Source organism: Mchenga conophoros, linkage group LG6 (genome assembly GCF_057382185.1).
Source record: "Mchenga conophoros isolate Kocher_MC1m ecotype Shallow Benthic linkage group LG6, M_conophoros_male_GT1.1, whole genome shotgun sequence".
Taxonomy (NCBI): domain Eukaryota; kingdom Metazoa; phylum Chordata; class Actinopteri; order Cichliformes; family Cichlidae; genus Mchenga; species Mchenga conophoros.
In genome coordinates, this window is record NC_140531.1 from 1,568,070 (window position 1) to 1,586,691 (window position 18,622).

At 45.6% G+C, this 18,622-nt stretch overlaps 1 pseudogene; it reads left to right on the forward strand.

Moving 5' to 3' along the window:
- Window positions 1-15,440: 15,440 nt before the first annotated feature.
- Window positions 15,441-16,246, forward strand: LOC146571827 (uncharacterized; annotated as a pseudogene).
- The last annotated feature ends 2,376 nt before the right edge of the window (window positions 16,247-18,622 follow it).

Sequence of the window (18,622 nt, forward strand, 5' to 3'; positions counted from 1 at the left end):
GATGGATGCAAACTGCATTTCGTTGCCTTGTACTTGTGACATGTGCAATGACAATAAAGTTGAATTCTATTCTATTCTATTACTGCCAAACAATAAATCTTTTTACCCTTTTCCTCTTACAGTCAGTCAAAATGTATATGTGTCGCCTGTTGATGCCTTGATATGTAAAACACCTTTAGAGTGATGCTCTGCAGAATTTAAAGATATCAAATAACACTAAAAGCAATAAAAAAGAATCATCAAAAAAATACAAACATATAAAATCACTAATATGTTGTAAAATCATTAAAAGGAAACTAAGAATGACGTGATTTTTGTCATAATTTTTTAGTTTGGGATTAAACTGAGTTTGAATCGCCAAAAACACAACCCTAACAGTTTCAGCCATACATCTGATATGAAGAAAAACCCACAAAGTTAAACAAGTACTGCAAGAGTTCCTTGGAAACAGAAAGGAAAATAAGTTTAAACCATCCTGAAATCTGAGGCCTGGTCACATTTTTTTCCATCTTTCAGTATTACCACCTCATCCCTGCTCCTTCCTCTCTGTCTCTCCTGGCAAAGCGCCTGGACTCAAACATCCCCCCTCACGAATATACACTTAACCCTCTTCCTCTCACTCACCACCCTCCAAACCACCACCACCACCACCACCATCTAAACATATCCTGCCCTGGCTCACTGGATAACTTTCCATGAGCCTTTGATTGACACCAGAGACTTTTTTCCCTCCTTCCCACAAAACCAATCCTATCCCCAATCATCACTGGGAAAGAAAAGGAGGAGAAAAACACTTCTCCACGAATCATGGCCTGGAACCAGATGTTCACAACTAACAATGAAAGAAGGAGAAAACTCTCTGCTACTATGCCTAGGCTGTTATTAGAGCAGTGCAGGCTCTTTTTTATAGCATGAGAAAAAATGAGGAGCTTCATCCAAAAAATACAGCCTTCCCACTCCTTTCTTAGCGTACTTGGACAACTGACGATATATGTGTATATATACACATATATATATATATACATGTGTGTATATATATATATATACACTCAACAAAAATATAAACGCAACACCTTTGTTACTGCTCCCATTCCCCATGGGATGGACGTAGAGACCTAAAATTCATTCCAGATACACAATATAAACATCCCTCCCAAACAGTGGTCACAAATCAGTCCAAATGTGTGGTAGTGGGCACATCTGCTATATTGAGATAATCCATCCCACCTCACAGGTGTGCCACATCAGGATGCTGATCTGACATCATGAGTAGTGCACAGGTGTACCTCAGACTGCCCACAACAAAAGGCCACCCTGGAATGTGCAGTTTTGTCTCACAGCAAAATGCCACAGATGCCACAAGCAATGAGGGAGCGTGCAATTGGCATGCTGACAGCAGGAATGTCAACCAGATCTGTCGCCCGTGCATTGAATGTTCATTTCTCAACCATAAGCCGTCTCCACAGGCGTTTCAGAGAATATGGCAGCACATCCAACCGGCCTCACAACCGCAGACCTCGTGTAACCACACCAGCCCAGGACCTCCACATCCGGCAGGTTCACCTCCAAGATCGTCTGAGACCAGCCACCCAGACAGCTGCTGGAACAATTGGTTTGCACAACCAAACAATTTCTGCACAAACTGTCAGAAACCGTCTCAGGGACGCTCAACTGCATGCCCGTCGTCCTCATCGGGGTCTTGACCTGACTCCAGCTCGTCGCCGTAACAGACTTGTGTGGGCAAATGCTCACATTCGATGGCGTCTGGCACGTTGGAGAGGTGTGTGCTTCACGGATGAATCATGGTTCACATTGTTCAGGGCAGATGGCAGCTGAGAATGTCCCAGTTCTTGCATGGCCAGCATACTCACCGGACATGTCACCCATTGAGCATGTTCGGGATGTGCTTGACCGGCGTATACGACAGCGTGTACCAGTTCCCACGAATATCCAACAACCTCGCACAGCCATTGAAGTGGAGTGGACCAACATTCCACAGGCCACAATTGACAATCTGATAGACTCCATGCGACGATGTGTTGCACTGCATGAGGCAAATGGTGGTCACACCAGATACTGACCGGTTCTGGGTCCCCAGACCCCCAATAGCGCAAAAAACTGCACATTCCAGGGTGGCCTTTTGTTGTGGGCAGTCTGAGGTACACCTGTGCACTACTCATGATGTCAGATCAGCATCCTGATGTGGCACACCTGTGAGGTGGGATGGATTATCTCAATATAGCAGATGTGCCCACTACCACACATTTGGACTGATTTGTGACCACTGTTTGGGAAGGATGGTTATATTGTGTATCTGGAATGAATTTTAGGTCTCTACGTCCATCCCATGGGGAATGGGAGCAGTAACAAAGGTGTTGCGTTTATATTTTTGTTGAGTGTATATATAAAAACACCCAGCACGCCCCTGCGGGCGGTTTATCCTTCAAGCTCGGGTCCTCTACCAGAGGCCTGGGAGCTTGAGGGTCCTGCGCAGTATCTTAGCTGTTCCCAGGACTGCGCTCTTCTGGACAGAGATCTCCGATGTTGTTCCCGGGATCTGCTGGAGCCACTCGCCTAGCTTGGGAGTCACCGCACCTAGTGCTCCGATTACCACGGGGACCACCGTTACCTTCACCCTCCACATCCTCTCGAGCTCTTCTCTGAGCCCTTGGTATTTCTCCAGCTTCTTGTGTTCCTTCTTCCTGATGTTGCTGTCATTCGGAACCGCTACATCGATCACTACGGCCGTCTTCTTCTGTTTGTCTACCACCACTATGTCCGGTTGGTTAGCCACCACCATTTTGTCCGTCTGTATCTGGAAGTTCCGGTTCAGAGGAAGGTCGCGCGCTGGACGGATCAATCGGTGGCCGCGTTACAGGACACACTCGATGACGCAGACTGGGGCATGTTCAGAAACAGCTCCGACGATGACGTCAACGTGTTTACGGAAGCGGTTGTGGGATTCATCGGGAAACTAGCGGATGATACCGTGGAGACAAAGACTATCACGTTTCCCAACCAGAAGCCGTGGGTGGATAAAACCATCCGCAACGCTCTGAGATCCCGCACTGCTGCCTACAACACGGGACTCACAACGGGGGACATGGACCCGTACAAAGCCGCGTCATATAATGTGCGGAGGGCGGTGAAAGAGGCGAAGCAGCACTACGGGAGGAAACTAGAGTCACAACTCCAACAGAGTGACTCTAGGAGCCTGTGGCGGGGACTAAGGACAATAACGGACTATAAAGCACCAACAACCGGTATGACGAACGCGGCCGTGACTCTGGCAGACGAGCTGAACACTTTCTATGCTCGCTTCGAGGCTGCAGCTAAGGTCTCCAACAATGCTAGTGTTAGCGGCGCTAACGGCTGCAGACAGGAAGATACTGCCAGCACCGGAAACGTGCTCGTCATCTCCGAGCATGAAGTAAGGAGAGCCTTCAAGAGAGTGAACACCAGGAAAGCAGCAGGACCAGACGGCATCCCAGGTCGTATCCTCAGAGACTGCGCATACCAGCTAGCTCCTGTGTTCACTGAGATATTCAACATCTCTTTATCTCAGTCGGTGATCCCCACATGCTTCAAAGAGTCCATCATTGTTCCTGTCCCGAAGAAACCCCACCCTGCTTCTCTCAATGACTATCGCCCTGTAGCCCTCACCTCAGTAGTGATGAAGTGCTTTGAACGCCTGGTCAGAGACTTCATCATTTCTTCACTACCAGACACACTGGACCCACTACAGTTCGCTTACCGTCCAAATCGTTCCACAGACAATGCCATCTCTCATCTCCTCCACACATCACTCACTCACTTGGACACTAGAAGGGGGAATTATGTTAAAATGCTCTTCATAGACTACAGCTCTGCATTTAACACCATAATTCCCTCCACACTCACCACCAAGCTGGAGCATCTGGGACTCAGCTCATCTATGTGTCAGTGGATCTCCAACTTCCTAACTGGCAGACCACAGGCAGTAAGGATGGGCGGACATGTCTCAGCCTCCACCACTCTCAGCACTGGAGCCCCCCAGGGGTGTGTTCTGAGCCCCCTGCTGTACTCTTTGTACACATATGACTGTGTGGCCACTACCAGCTCCACCACCATCATCAAGTTTGCTGACGACACCGTCGTGGTGGGCCTGATCTCTGATAACAACGAGACGGCCTACCTGAAGGAGATTAGGAATCTGGAGAACTGGTGCCAGAGGAACAACCTCCTTCTAAACGTCAGTAAGACAAAGGAGCTGATAGTGGACTTCAGCACTAAGCAGGAGAGGAACTACCAGACCCCCGTCATCAACGAGTGCCCAGTGGAGAGAGTGGACAGCTTCAAATACCTCGGAGTTCACATCACGCAGGACCTGTCATGGTCCTGTCACATCAACACCGTGGTGAAAAAGGCCCGTCAGCGTCTCTACCACCTCAGACGCTTGAGAGACTTCCAACTGCCCTCCAAGGTGCTCATGAACTTTTACTCGTGCACCATAGAGAGCATCCTGACGGGAAACATCTTAACCTGGTTCGGGAACAGCACCATGCAGGACAGACGAGCTCTACAGAGGGTTGTGCGGTCAGCTGAGCGCACCATCCGCTCCGAGCTCCCTGACCTGCACTCAATCTACAGCAGGCGGTGCTGGACCAAGGCCAGGAAGATCGTGAAGGACCTCAGCCATCCCAACAACAGACTGTTCTCTCTGTTGAGGTCAGGAAAGCGATTCCGCTCCCTGAAGACCAACACAGAGAGACTGAGGAGGAGCTTCTTCCCGCAGGCGATACGGTCTCTCAATCACACCACCACACAGTACTGACCCACACATATGGTTCTTACACACACACTGGACTTTCTGGACATTGTTTTTGCACAACACTGGTCACTATATTCTTCATTTCCGGTTAATACTTGTACAGCTGCTGTTATTGTGTATATATTTATTTAGATTTAGATTTCTTCATACATTCTTATATAGTTCTATATTGTGTATTGTGTATTTTGTTGTACAGTTATTTTATTTTCAACTTTAATTTATATATTTTATCTTATTCTTCCCAGTTAAATTTACCATCCATCCATCCATCCATCCATTCGCTTCCGCTTATCCTTTTCAGGGTCGCGGGGGGCGCTGGAGCCTATCCCAGCTGTCATAGGGCGAAAGGCGGGGTACACCCTGGACAGGTCGCCAGTCTGTCGCAGGGCTAACACATAGGGACAGACAACCATTCACACTCACATTCACTCGCACATTCACACCTAGTGACAATTTGGATTAATCAATTAATCTATCCCCACAAGCTGCATGTCTTTGGACGGTGGGAGGAAGCCGGAGTACCCGGAGAGAACCCACGCAAACACGGGGAGAACATGCAAACTCCACACAGAAAGACCCCTTTACCCTTTTTAATTTTTCATATTTATTTCCTATCTTATTCATAGCCTTTTCCTTTTTTGTTTTCTTTAGGTCACGAGCAGTTGTCCAAGCATTTCACTACATATCGTACTGTGTATGACTGTGTACGTGACAAATAAAATTTGAATTTGAATTTGAATTTGAAGTCCCACAGGATCTTAGCTCGGTCATTCTCCACCACCCTTGGGGGCATCTCCCATTTTGACCTCGGGACTTCCAAGTTATACTCGGCACAGATGTTCCTGTACACTATGCCGGCCACTTGGTTATGGCGTTCCATGTATGCCTTGCCTGCTAGCATCTTGCACCCTGCTGTTATGTGCTGGATTGTCTCTGGGGCATCTTTACACATCCTGCACCTGGGGTCTTGCCTGGTGTGATAGACCCCAGCCTCTATGGATCTTGTGCTCAGAGCTTGTTCTTGTGCTGCCATGATTAGTGCCTCTGTGCTGTCTTTCAGTCCAGCTTTGTCCAGCCACTGGTAGGATTTCTGGATATCAGCCACCTCCTCTATCTGCCGGTGTTACATACCGTGCAGGGGCCTGTCCTTCCATGATGGTTCCTCGTCTCCCTCCTCTTTCTTGGGTTTCTGCTGCCTGAGGTATTCACTGAGCACTCGGTCAGTTGGGGCCATCTTCCCAATGTATTCTTGGATGTTCCTTGTCTCATCCTGGACTGTGGTGCTGACACTCACCAGTCCCCGGCCCCCTTCCTTCCACTTAGCGTACAGCCTCAGGGTGCTGGATTTGGGGTGAAACCCTCCATGCATGGTAAGGAGCTTACTTGTCTTTATGTCAGTGGCTTCTATCTCCTCCTTTGGCCAGCCTATTACCCCAGCAGGGTACCTGATCACGGGCAGGGCGTACGTGTTGATGGCCCGGATCTTGTTCTTACCATTCAGCTGACTCCTCAGGACTTGCCTGACCCTCTGCAGGTACTTGGTGGTTGCAGCTTTTCTAGCAGCCTCTTCATGGTTCCCATTTGCCTGTGGGATCCCCAAGTACTTGTAACTGTCCTCTATGTCTGCAATGTTGCCTTCTGGTAGTTCAATCCCCTCAGATCTGACTACCTTCCCTCTCTTTGTTACCATCCGACTACACTTCTCCAGTCCGAACGACATTCCAATGTCATTGCTGTATAGCCTGGTAGTGTGGATCAGTGAATCGATGTCTCATTCACTCTTGGCATACAGCTTGATGTCATCCATGTACAGGAGGTGGCTGACAACTGCTCCGTTCCGTAGTCGGTATCCGTAGCCAGTCTTGTTAATGATCTCACTGAGGGGGTTCAGGCCTATGCAGAACAGCAGTGGGGACAGAGCATCTCCTTGGTAGATCCCGCACTTGATGGTGACTTGTGCTATGGGCTTGGAGTTGGCCTCTAGTGTTGTACGCCACATCCCCATTGAGTTCCTGATGAAGGCTCTTAGGGTCCCATTGATCTTGTACAATTCTAGGCATTCCAGTATCCAGCTGTGGGGCATTGAGTCATAGGCCTTCTTGTAATCAATCCAGGCAGTGCACAGGTTGGTCAGTCTGGTCTTGCAGTCTCGGCTGATTGTTCTGTCTACCAGTAGCTGGTGTTTTGCGCCTCTGGTATTCTTGCCAATTCCTTTCTGTGTCCCGCTCATGTATTGACCCATGTGCCTGTTCATCTTAGCCGATATGATGCCTGACAGGAGCTTCCATGTAGTACTGAGGCAGGTTATTGGTCGGTAGTTGGAGGGGACCGGTCCCTTCTTGGGGTCCTTGGGGATCAGGACCGTCCGACCTTTGGTTAGCCATTCCGGGTGTCTCTCGTTAACTAGCAGCTGGTTCATATGTGCTGCCAGACGCTCGTGGAGTGTAGTCAGCTTCTTCAGCCAGTAGGCGTGAACCATGTCGGGCCCTGGTGCTGTCCAACTCTTCATACTGGAGACCCTTTCTTGGATATCTGCCACTGTGATGGTTACTGGACCCTGTTCAGGGAGGTCGCTGTGGTCTGCCCTCAGATCCTCTAGCCACTGAGCATTGCCGTTATGGGTTGCATCCTTCTCCCATATGCTCTTCCAGTATTGCTCCGTCTCCAGCCTTGGTGGTGCTGTTCTCTTATTGTTCCCTTGCCACTGAGAGTACACCTTTGCTGGTTCTGTGGAGAACAGCTGGTTTATTCTCCTGCCTTCTATCTCTCTGGTGTACCTCCTCAAGCGGCTGGCTGTGAGTCTTTGCTTGGCAGTTTCCAAGGCCTCAGGTATGGACAGCTTGCTGTATTTCTTAGGCACCTTATTTGTCGCACCTTTCTGCAACTCCGTTAGTTGGCTAACCTCCCTCCGTGCTACTTTGATCTTGCCCTCTAGCCTCCTTCTCCATGGAGGGTACTGCCCCTTGTCGCTGTTCAACTTGTAGCCAAGCATCTCACTGATCACTGCTGCCGTATTGTAGATCAGCTTGTTAGTGTCGGTAATCCTATTCATGTAGCCCCTTCCGCCGGGGTTACTTGCGTAGTAGCATTCCAACAACGCCCTGTTTTCGTCTCTTGCCCACCGATGCCTTCTTGTTCCAGTAGCCCACTTTTCGTCAGGGTGCCCTGGTTCCTCAACACCTGACGCGGACCTTGTTGATCCGGGCGACGTCCGAGCCGGCATGCCTTCATATTTATCTGTCTCGCTCATGTCTGCGGTAGGCTTGCTTAGCATAGGGGGTCTAGCCTTAGGACCCTTACTGGATACAGATGCCCCAGGCAGGAATCGAACTTGCGATCCTCTGTCCTCTGTTCCAAAGGCGTGTAGTCTAACCACTACGCTATCCAGCTGCTATATATATATATATATATATATATACATATATACACACACACATACATATGTATATAGTCAGCATATATATATGCATATATATATGCCATTATGGCACTGGTTCTGACATAAACGGTAGTAACCAGACCGAAAAGCAGCGCACATTTTGGTGCAACAAGTGCTTTAAGGTGATACTGTGATATTGTGCAAAGGAGGTAAAACCTCGAATCCGATGAAACACCTGGCGACGCATAGCGTTTTTTTAAAGCCGAGAAATGCGCCGTATTTGATAGCTTGCTGCGAGACCTCACACCGAGCACATCTACTGCGGGTGGGTTGCCTGTTATCGGACCCGGAGTTAGCAACATTCCCCCAAAAACACGAAGAGGAGAGTCCTGGCCCCTAGCCCTGCCAGTGTAGCAGAAATGATGAGGATGATGATGCAGCAGCAGCCGTTCTTCTCTGCGTGAGTAGCTTAATGTTGTTCGTGTGTAATTTACGTTGATAAGGCTAAACACGTTATTACATTAATGCATGCAAGGTGAATTAGCAAACACGGTCGTAGTTACATGCGGCTGTCTTCTTGTTTGATAGAGTGATACCATATATGCCCTATAGCTGCAGAAAAGGCTAACATTGTTACCTTTATACAAAAAAACCCCAGCTAAACATGAGAGGTTTGTGTTTTCCATTGTTTAAGCACTGGTTCCAACCAAAGGAGGTATGTTGTATCAACAGAAAAGGCTAACTTGGTTATCATTTTGCAGAAAAAAAGAGACTTCTAAAAATAAAAACATAAGAGGTTTTTGGACAAAGTTTGTGTTCTCCATTGTTTAAGCACCAGTTCGAGCACCGTTTAAGCACCGGCACCGTTTCAAAAGTACCGGTTTGGCACCGGTATCGGATAAAACCTAAACGATACCCATCCCTAGTCAGGTGAGAGGTACAACAGTGAGTCTACTTCCATTTGAAACACAAACATTGCATTTCAGCTGGTGGTATTTGGGATATTGTCAAAGTTGAAGTGCTCTGTAGGTACCAGTCATGTTACCATCATGTTTGTTTTTAGTTCATTACTGTGACTGTTAGCATTTATGTTGCTCCATCTTTTGTGTGATGACTAAATATAGTTAAACCCTCACATAGCACATGCGCTACACACATCGTTATATCCCTCCTACCCTCCTATTCCACTCATTGTTTCCAGTATTCTGTCTCCTCGTCCTTATCTGTCTTGTTCAATGTCTGTGCTGTTTTATGAAATAAATAAATAAATAAATAAATGATTGGCCTGTAGATCTATCCGTGCATCTGTGAAAAGAAAAAGATCAGCGGGTTCAACTCAAAGTCATTTCTCCATGACAGTGCCATTTATTCGTTTCATATGCATTCATCAATGACACTGCATTCTAACAAGTGTCACCAAACACTGTTCCCTTATTAACCCTGACTGTATGAGTGCTACAAATACCAGTGTTGGTCATGAGTGCTGAGCAGTAACCCTGACCCAAATGCACTCGTCCTGGGGTTGATTACTGGTGGTTTTCTTGGCTCTCCGCTCAGCTGTGTGGGCTGCAGCTCTTACACAACAACAGACAAAAAAAGCAACCAAAGTTTAGAAACATAACACTTGGAGCTGAAAACTGGAGGATATACCCCCCCCCCCCCACACACACACACACACACACACACACACACCAACCTGACGCACACACTCACGCACATGCTCAGACACACAAACACAGAGTTAACAGTTGTGGCTGTCAAATTGTCACACATGGATGAAGAGTGGGAGGAGAAAAGAAGTCATATTGCCTGCAGCAGCAGCAGAAAGCTGGGACGAGCCTTTGATCTGTGACGACGGTGGAATTTCAGTGGAAGTTTTATTCATAGGCAGCTGGTTACATAATAGCAGAAGAACTGAAGCATGCCTGGCATCACAAGTTAAACCTCCTCTCCTCCTGATTTGTAATATCGGGCCGTATCAATAGAACTTATCCTTAACTTACATTTTTCTTTTTCGTTTAACCCCGAGTTTACCTACTTTTTAAAAAAAAATTTTCTTTTTCAAACTTGGGTGTTACTGTTGATCTTTTGGGATAGAATATGAAACTGTGATGTGGCCACTGTGACAGCTGCCATTTGTTTATTCTAAAGTCACACTGGAGAAAACCGGGATCGAAGACCACAGCTCAACCAAAACAACTGCAACTGTGTGCAATCAACTTGAGATCTGTTCACCTTTGAAATGGTTGCTTGAAAGACTGCAACAAGGGCTATGAACACTCACAGAGTGACTCTGACCTGTAAAATAGATAAAATGGGATCGAGACAGTCAGTGGTAATTACATGCACATGAAATGATTTTGGTGTCTAGCCACAACCTCACAGATTTGGAATAGATTACTAGGTCACTATAGTGACATATTTGCTGCCAAATGAAATTGTAAATGACGCTCAGATTGCTTTTTTTTTTAGGAATATAACCAGAATACAGCGAGTTGGCAACCAGCTGAGTCGTGTCCCCAAGGAGATGCATCAGAGACAAAGTCTGGTTCATTGGTGCAGAATGCCTCAGACTGACTGCTGTGTGTTTGCAATATGTCTGCTGTAATACATTCGATGACAGTTGTTTGTCTTGCAGTTTATAGACAGCAAATATCACTTTCTGAATAGCAGTCACTATTCATGACTGTTTGGAGACAGGTGACCTGGCAAAACAAAATGATCATTAGGAGATTGGACACTCAGCCTCTGGGTGACCTGCTGACCACCACAACTACTCGCTATTGATTACTAAATGTGAAAACAATTCAACACAGTAACTGAGGAACCACTGATTTTTCCTTGTTACAAGAAGGTTTACAGTTTTTCTATATATTTTTACACAATTGATTTCCTGTTTTGAAGAATACTTTAGTCTTCTTTTCAAATTTAACAGGACCATAGTTTATAAAATGAGAATCCTTTAGTAATGATTGTGACTTGAAACTACTAACTGAAGTCTACTAACAGGAAAGTGTTAGTTGAGCTCACAGATCCACAGGGTGCCAAGGATCAAGAGGCAGCACCTGTACACTGGTACCGATATCTGGATGACACCCGGTCAAAATCCAAACACAACAGGTAAAAGCCTTCAGAGTTCACATCAGCTCAGATGATAGAAACATCACCAGAGAAAATATATTTGAAAATAATTTGCTGTTTCTGAAATGTGCTGCACACAGAGGAGGCTGGAAGCCTCAGCATTAAACTTTACCAGAAGCCCCCCCCCACACACACACACACACAGACACACACACAGACCAGTACATACTACCATTATTCTCTGGAATACAAACTTGGGGTGATCGGGACCCGGGCAGAATATGTTCCCTCTAAGACAAATGGGAAAGAAAAGGAACACATATGAGTAAAGCTCATAAAACACGTGGCCTTCATCAAATCAGTGAAGGTGCACGGTCAGAGGTCAGACACCAACGGAAGGACAAACAGAACAACACTGTCATCTCTTATGCAGCAGGTTTATCAGAGAAACTCGGCAGAGTTTTCTCCAAGCACGAATGAATTGCATTAACAGGTCACGTGACCTGTTAAGGGAATCTCTACCACTTTTCATCATGTGACCTGTTAAGGTCCCATGGTGGGGTAAGGCAAGCTCTCATACATTTTTCAGCACATTGGCTCAAGTAATGAGACACATGGTCAACAGTGGGTCAACAACTCCCACTAGGGTTTAAATACCTGAGAATCTCTACCACTTTCTTTCAATCGCTTTCTTTCCAAGTGTAACCGGGCCATAAATTACATATTGTTATAATTACACAAAACGTGTTCTAGACCCAAAACCGTTCCTGTTATACCTGACTGTTAGGACCTTCAAGCCTGTAGTTATGTTCATTATCAGTTGGAGCCCCTCATCATTGCTCTTCTTCTTCTTTGGTGCAACCCTATAAATACAGTGTACCCCTTTGGCCTCTCCCCTTTTCTACAGTTCCCCTGTGGGAGAGGTGGGTGTCATTTCTTTCCAGACACTGTACAACACACATATAATGTATATTTAGCCACCCTGATATTTCTGATTGTGTGTCTTTAGTTCAATTATTGTCATCATTGTGCCTGTCTTTGCTAGATGCTGTAAATGTGTAGTAGGTGTGTGCCACAAATGTGCAGTGTTGGGAAGGTTACTTTTAAAATGTATTCCGTTACAGAATACAGAATACATGCCCCAAAATGTATTCTGTAACGTATTCCGTTACGTTACTCAATGACAGTAACATATTCTGAATACTTTGGATTACTTAATATATTATCATGCTTTTTACAACAACGTGAATGTACTATTGCTGTGTGATTTATTACTATTACTGAAGGTCCGCGACTCCGAACTGTAGTAAAGGGACCTCTGACTAATACGGCGGGGTCCCTGTCGGCTCATAGCCGAAAAATAGCTTTATTTTGTTGTGTGGGTCACTTTTTCTTGCGAGAGACAGAGAGAGGCGTTGAAAGGCTCCAACGGAACTTATTGTTTTCGGAGGAAAACACGAACACGGTGTACAGTCGAGTCTTAATAGCTTACTTACAACTGGGCTCGTCAGGCTCTCTTCTTGGCTGCAGTGGTTATTATTATATTTACATGCTTCCAGCTCCCGTTTTTCCTCGACGACAACTCGTACCTTTCCACTCGCCTTTTTCTCCCTCCTCGCGCTCACAGACACATAACGTGTATGGCAGTGCATTCTCCCTGCAGCACGGACTACACTGCCCATAATGCTACATTCTTTAGAGCTATGCTTGTAGCATTCTGCCTGTTAGCTTAGCACAACAACAACAACGAAAAGGCGCTCTCTCACCCAGGAAACACACAGTCGCAGAAAGAGAGAGAGAGCGTCGCCCTGTAACCATGGCAACCGTAACGCTGCCGCCTGGAACGAAAGAACGTAGCTGTCAAACAAAACCCAAACAGTCCTGACCCGCGACAAAATGAAACAGGAAAGTACCGCAGTGTAATCCATTTATTTCAACAAAGTAACTGTATTCTGAATACCACCTTTTTAAACGGTAACTGTAACGGAATACAGTTACTCATATTTTGTATTCTAAATACGTAACGGCGGTACATGTATTCCGTTACTCCCCAACACTGCATATGTGTTATAGGCACAGTTAATGCTAGCATGAATAGATAATTCTGGGTAGCTTGGGAGTTGTGGTGGATTGAGCTAACCCTCTTCCCTACTGTTTGCCTTTGGTTGTAAGAGCTGGAGTGGGCAAGTTAATGACTTGGAGGTCTTTGTTTCTTTTACTTTTCATTGTCAGACACAACGCAGGAACACACCGGTTTCACAAGGTCCTCAAACTACCATGACCTGGATGACTCGGACCTACACGGACATATTCCCATAGATTTCTGTACAACCAAAATGGGTTTTTGCAACCAAAGGAGTTGTCCCATCCATAATACAGCTTTAAGGCACGATGCATTGTATTCTCTTCTATACAGTTTTCGTCTGTGTTCATCAGTTGAGTTAGAATTGAATTCAGTTTCATTGACGAGCCAGAGCCATGAGAGCATTTTATGACACTGGACAGGATGAAAATCTCTTGACTGGTTTCAGTGAGTAAAGATAGCAGGCAATGACTGAGCTATAATATATATATTTCTATAATATATATATATTTCTATAATATATATATTATAGAAATATATTATAGAAATATATATATATTATATAATATATATATTTTCTCTTAGAGTTCAGTGTCTACACGGCATATTTCACATGAGGTCGTTTTTACTCCGTGGGTCATGTAAAGTCCTCATTTTCTCATTGTCCACCACCATTGTAGAGAACCAGGGAAATGAAATGTGGCATTAAGTGAGACCTGGTGAACACCTCCCACCCCAACCCCCAACCCCATCCTGCACATCCAGCAGGGACACGTTCCCTTGATTTATGTTAGGAGAACAGCGTGAGCAGCATATGGGCGGCCTAAAAGACAAAAAGCTGAGCGGGAACAGCCACAGCTCTTTGATGTCTGTCTGAAACATCCCAGCTTCCAGAAATGAGACATGAAGTGAAACAAGCCGTGGAGAAAACGCTCCCCTCACCTCAGCTCTCTCTCTCCTTATTTATGGTACCAGACTGTAGGAAATGATCAGAGCAGGAGACTGGCTGGTTGGCTTCAACCTCCAGCACAATTAGAAACACATGTATTCACTTCCTCCAGATAAAATACCGCGGAGAGGGGAGAATAGAAAAATGGCGTGAGAGTTTGTTTACACACAGCAGCAACACATTGTCATAGTATTAGAAACAACACGTCTAAGTTATTCTGTACAATGGCCCAGTTTCTTCTTTTTGTGGCAAAACTGTCAGAGCAGGTTGGCTCTAAAGCCAATTTAATGCTTTAAAATGTATTTTAAAAAGGAATCTATCTAACAAATTTAGTTATTGTTAAAATGCCAGAGACTGCAGCTCTGACACACTGATGGGGTTAAATAAAGTTAGCTCCATAACTCATTTTTCTTTTTATACCATCACAATGTATTTCAAATCAAACGGTCAAGATGTGGTTGAAGTGCAGACTATCAGCTTTATATCACTTTTTAACAAAAATACTGCATCAACTCGTTAGGAAGTACCATTATTACACACACACAAAGTGACTGTGCAAGTGACTAACAAATGTTTTCATGACCAGGATGGGCCTGTTTCCAAAGTAAGTAAATAAGAGATCTGGAAGTGACTCCATGTGTTAAACTTACAGTTAGAGAATAGAATAGAATTGTTGGAGCTCTATCTCATCCACAGCAGTTTCATTGGCATACTACACGATGACACTAGTTGGGCGTGTTGTTGTACAGTTATAGAGCTACAGGCGTCCAGTAGGGTAGCTGAGAATGTGGCCCTGCAGAGATCTGGTGCTGAGTGACAGTTGAGGGGAGAGGTGGAGGCCTGACAGGTTGGGGCTGGTTGGTGGAGAAAGCTTAGATCCGGGAGCGGGTGTGAAGGGTAATGCAAACTGATAGGGGTTGACAGAGGTGTGGACTCGAGTCACATGACTTGGACTCATTCATTTTATGACTTGACAAAATAGGCTACGTCCACACTAATCTTTTGCTGAAAATGATACGTTTTCCATAAGCGAAAACGCCGTCTCAGTGTGGACGGGAGATGAAACGGAGAGAAAACGATGCGTTTTCGTTTGAAAACTCCTTCATCTCCTTTAACAGAGTGGAACCCGTTGAACGAGATGGTGGACATCTAGAAGCCTTTCGGAGAAGAAACAGATTTGACACAAAGTGAGAAAATAGTCACGATCAGTGATGTTGTTCCATCCATGCTGTCCCTCAATCACCACCTGGAGAAACTGAAGCCTCAAGTCTGTTTCCTGAAGGGTCTGGTCAGGAGTCTCCAAGCGTCTGTGAACAAAAGATTTCTTGGAATCTTTATCGTGTGCGAATGGCTAGAGCAGAAGATCACTGCCCCCTCAGATCCAGTGTAGCTCAAAGCAGCTGCTTTGGATCCTTCAGTTTCTCTGTTACGGGTGGAACACCATGTGTTGGGCTGTCGGGACATAAAGATAGAGGTGGCACAAAAAGTTAAAGGTAGAGACTAAATTTAGTGTGTATTTTTTTCTGTATTTTTTTTGTCTAAAATTCTAATAAGGGCTCTTTTGCTGTTGTTGATTTGTTTTGTCAGATCTGATCCTGCAAGATGCTGCAGATCCTGCAAACCTGTGACTCCTGGTGAGGAACATCAGAGGACTGTGAAGACGGAGGACTCTGCTGCTTCCTGTAAGAGGCCGAAGAAGGATGCAGGGACTAGTCCAGTGCTGCAGCTAAGTCACTACCTGGATACTGCTGATGGATAGAGCACCCTCTTGTTCTTCCTTCACTGTTTCATGTGGCCACCAGAGTTTTGGCAGTGCCTGCATGTAGAGCTGCTGTGGAGCGAGTTTTCAGCTATGGCAGCATCATTTTATGGCCTCATCGTGCACAAATGACTGACAGACTTTTGGATGGTTTGGTCTTTTGGAAATGCAACGCAGAATAGTTAACTGAAATGACTTAAAGTGCACATTCCTGTGCATTCAGGTTCTGCTTTTGTATTTTTCATTGAATGTTTATTCTGTGAAATTATAGTTTAAAGGAAGACTATTCTTGCAGCTAAGTTTAACTGAGCTGACCAATATAGAGGTGCAATTTCAGAATGACTTTGTGTATATTTTGTGGGTTCAGTCACACCTGTTTCATCATGTGTTGAGATAAATACAGATATAAAAAAGAACACATGGTCTGTTACTTACATTTAACATATACCTGCAACATTGTTAAAAGAAAAAAGACTTGAAATTCAAAGTTTCAGACTTGACTTGTGATGTGTCAATCCAGACCCAAGGACAAAGACTTGAGACTTGCAAACAGTGACTTGGTCCCACCTTTGGGAGTCGAGAGAGGAGGGCAGGCATTCTCTGATGTACTGAGAAACTATCTGCTCTTCACTCCATGACTACAGACGGTGATAGGTGCAGGGGGTGCAGGGAGGGGTGGTCTCAAACTGGGCAAAGAACTTCAGGACTACTTAGTAGAAACAAGTAGAACGTTTCAGGTGTGTTTTGGACAATTCCAGTGTCATGGTCCTGGGCCATGTGGGCCCAGTATTCTTAGTTTTCATGTATTTTTGTATTTTGTTCTTTATTTAGGCCATGCTTCCTGGGTTGATCTGTTACGTTGTTCCTTATGTGTTTTCCCTTCGTGACTCTCACCCCCTGTGTGCCCCTCTGTGTATTTATGAGCCCTCGTCTCTCTTTGTGTTTTATTCTATGTTTTCCCCAGCCGTTCTCCCCGTGCTCTCTCCCCTCCTGTTTGAACCTCTGTGTACTTCCTGTTTTACTTTGCCCATCTCCCATCAGTGTTACGTTCACTCCTGCCGTGTCTTGTTATGATTATCAGTGTTCCCCGTGTGCATCCACTTCCCCTGATCATCCCTCATGTGTATTTAGTCTCTGTGTTTCATACAGTCTGTGTCGCGTCGTCTGTGTTACCACCTCTGTGTTCCGTATTCCAAGCCATAGCTTTTCCTTAGTTTATTTCCAGTTTAGGTTTTCGTTTGAACGGTTACTCTTATGCTGCCTTCACTCTGTTTTGTTCCTTTTCATCAGCCATAATAAACGGCTCGCTTTTGTTTAAATCCACTCCTGCATCCTCGCCTGTGTTCGCACCTGGGTCCACCACACACGTTTCCGCATGGTCTGCCTCCGCAGACCCTGACATCCAGTCTGTTTCCACAGTTTCACACACCACTCCTGGTGTCTGTCAGGCTCCAACTGCTCCAGGTGCACAATTAGATCCACCCACTGAATCAGCTTTGCTGGCCCCACTCACCTAGTTGCCATGATCCACTCCATCGGAGCCCCCTGAGCGTGTGTGTTTGTGAAAGGAACTAGGGAAGGAAAGCAAAGTGTGGCTGACTTCTCCATCAATTTTTGGATTCTGGTGGTGGAGAAGACAGAGCTCTTCAGGGCGCATTCCTCTATCAATTAAATGACAATATCACAAGTGAGTTAGCAACCAAAGAATTTTATGAGACCCTTGATCAGACTTGTTTCCAATGTCATCTATTTAGATGACCACACGAGTAAACACCAAAGCTGCAGGACCCACCAGGTTCAGGAAATTTCACCTCGCAGGACTTCAGCTTCCCTTGGGACCATTACAGTGGAGCATTCTGCCGTTTATCCCCTGCAGAATGGAACTAGGACATAGAGGACTGGGAGCAGCTGCCAATCAAGGTAGCTTTAGTGGTATGGAGGCACTGGCTCGAGGGGGCAGAACATCCTTTTGTTGTTTGTACAGATCAGAAAAACTTGGCTTAAATTCAAACTGATAAGTGTTTATAAAATGCACGTCCAGTCTGATGGTACTTGTTTTTTGCTTGCTTTAATTTCAACACCAAGCCGGAGGGCCTCTCTCGCCAGTTCTCTACCCCAGATGCTCCCATTGAAAAAGAACCCATCCTTCTTTCATGCTTTAGTGTTGGGTCCCTTACCTATGAGATTAAGTCATCCATACAGCACAGCAGAACGAGCCTGATCCAGAGAGTGGCCCACATAACCGCTTGATCATTCTATCATCAGTCTAGGTACTGTGCTAACTGAGGTCTAAGATATGTCATCCTGGAGTCCAGCAGATCATTAGCTTTCTGCAGAGACTGTTTTGGTGGCTGTCTCTAGATCAGTGTTTTCCAATCACTGCACCACACACAGGGTTGGGATTATACCCACACCGATGTGGGACATAAGAGTGCCGTGAGAATTCTTCAAAAAAAAAAAAAGTGAAGTGAAGATTGTGTTATCTGGCTTCATAGATAGATAGAGCTGGGTGCCATCTGCATAGCAGTGTAAATGTATGCTATGTCTTCTAATGATGCTGC